The 2,288-nt window shown below is 46.0% G+C and overlaps 1 protein-coding gene across 3 annotated transcripts in view; it reads right to left on the bottom strand.

Moving 5' to 3' along the window:
• Positions 1-464, bottom strand: part of ZNF706 (zinc finger protein 706) — an 8,952-nt gene extending 8,488 nt beyond the window's left edge. The window contains exon 1 of one of the 3 annotated variants that reach the window (XM_025050153.1): positions 446-464. The gene's annotated coding sequence lies outside the window, so the exon portion shown is untranslated. Of the gene's footprint in view, positions 1-54; positions 74-208; positions 228-445 lie in introns of those variants that run through there. The other 2 variants (XM_015593068.2, XM_015593065.2) reach the window with 2 other exon arrangements.
• Positions 465-2,288: the final 1,824 nt, after the last annotated feature.

The following is a 2,288-nucleotide window of genomic DNA, read 5'->3' as shown; positions in this document are numbered from 1 at the left end:
AGCGCTGCCTTGTTACGTAAGCGCGAGGGGGCGGGCCTGGCCGCGACGGCGCACCGTACGGGACGGAAGCGGCCGGAGACGTCGCCGTCTGTCCCGCCGCCCCTCCTCTCCCGCGTGCTTTAGCTGGGCGGCTTCAGCGAGCCCTAGGAGCCGCGTGATCTCGGTCCTGCCGGGCCACAGCCTGCGGCGTGTTTCACAAGTCGCTCACTCGGGCGGCAGCCGGACCTCGGCCCCCGCGTCCCTTCTCACGCTCCTCCCTTCTTCGCGTTGTCCTCTGCACCGGCCCGGGGAAGGGCCCTTAGAGGATCACTGGGGCGGTGAGGGTCACCGACCCGGGAGCCCGCCACCCGTGCGCAGCGCCACCCCCACCCGCCGTGAGGCCAGCGGACGGGGTGGCCTTTAACAGGGCCGCGCAGCCTTTGTTCTCTCACCAGCCGCGCTTTACCTCGTTTCCACGGAAACCCGGGTTACTTTACCAGTCGGGGTTTTAGTGAGTGCAAGATAAAGCCTCACTGCCTCGCTGAAAATTGCTGGCTAGGCCTTCCTGACAGGTTTAGGCTGACTACTAACAATGTACTGAGTTGCTACCATTGGAATGGTTAAGTCGATTTTTTGTGTCTTGATTTACAGGCCATGACATTTAACTCCCAATATCTGCCAAGAGCGATGGTGATTGCAGTGACTTATCCGGAAATGTTTGAAACACTGGCTTTAATCTGCATCCCCCGTACCCTGTACACACACAATAATTTCTAGGCAGATCTAACAGCAACAATAAAAAAAAGGAAGCTTTTGCATTCGACCATCTCAGCTTGCACACAGCATCTACTCAAATTTACCTGTCAATGTCCAGACGTGAGTTGAATATAAATACAACTCCAGCTACCTGGACTGGGATATAGATACCACAGAATTGTTTAAAATAGCCAGGAAGTCGTTAGCTGCTTATTTGGGTGGCATGCAGTGATTTAGTTGTGCAGTCCTGCATTTTCAGCGTTATTTCAGCTCCTCGCACCTTCACTTTATACGCATCTTCACTTTATACACTCCTCCTCCCATATTGAAGTTTTAAATTGCATGTTTACATTTTATTAATATCTTTCCAGGACTCAAATGTAAGCTCATTTTCATCATTATTTACTCAGTACCTACCTATCAGTGTTCAAACATAGTAGGCATTAAATAAGTGGATATTGAACAAATGAACTGGATATGTCTAAAGAAAGCAGGACTTTTATTTACATATGAAACTATAGCTTAATCATTAATAGCATAACCATAATAATTGTATTAACCTGGCTAGTGGGTGGACGTGATACTTTGAGGACCTGTGTTTGTTTAGCAATGAGAGTGGACAGTGGCAGAGAAATCTGGCCAGCAGAAATGAGTCTTTTTAACCAGAGGTGATTTCTCTTGTGAAATAGAATTAATGTGTCACTTGTTACCAAGGCCTAAATGAAATATCCATTAAAGCCAGTGGTTCTTAAATTTTTTAGTTATACCACCTTTGAAAATTTGTTAAAAACTGTAGACTTTGCCCCAGAAAGTTCATATACATATCAGCTAGACAGTTCTTTGCTATGGAGGACTGTCCTGGGAACTGTAGGATGTTTAGCAAAATTCCTTATCCTCATCTCCAGTTTTGAGAACTAAAGATGTTTCCAGACATTGACAAATGTCCTTTGGGGGTCAAAATCCTCATTTGTTGAGAACCACTACCCAAAGGATATGGTAGTATGGTAATTTTATAAGACGGTTAGGGCATTTGAAATAAAAGGGAATAAAAATGAAAAAGAAATAGATAAGATTGAACATCTGTGAAGTGGCAAACAGTAAATGAAAGGCAGATGAATTAGTGTTACTACCAGCTGGTATCCTACTTATGTTATAGAAATGTGACAGCAAGTGGGATATGAACTCCTTAGAAGGATTTTTATATGAATTTCTGGTTTTAATTATGAATGCTACAATACTTCTACTGACTGTTTTTCCTCTTCTGCCTTTAGACCAGCGGTCCCCAACCTTTCTGGCACCTAGGACCTGTGCTCCTATGAGAATTTAATGCCTGATAATCTAAGGTGAAGCTGAGCCGGAGATGCTACCGCTGGGGAGCAGCTGCAAACACAGATGAAACTTGGCTTGCTTACTGGCTTGCCGCTCACCTCCTGTGCTGTGTGCAGTCTAGTTGCTAACAGGCCACAGACCAGTACCAGTCTGCAGCCCGGGGATTGGGGACCCCTGCTTTAGGCTAATATGCAATAAGCATGTACCTGTTTTCTATCCATAAT

This window comes from Pteropus alecto, unplaced genomic scaffold (assembly GCF_000325575.1).
Source record: "Pteropus alecto unplaced genomic scaffold, ASM32557v1 scaffold164, whole genome shotgun sequence".
NCBI classification, from domain to species: domain Eukaryota; kingdom Metazoa; phylum Chordata; class Mammalia; order Chiroptera; family Pteropodidae; genus Pteropus; species Pteropus alecto.
The sequence above is the reverse complement of the archived record's forward strand: the minus strand, read 5'-3'. Positions and strand labels throughout refer to the sequence as shown.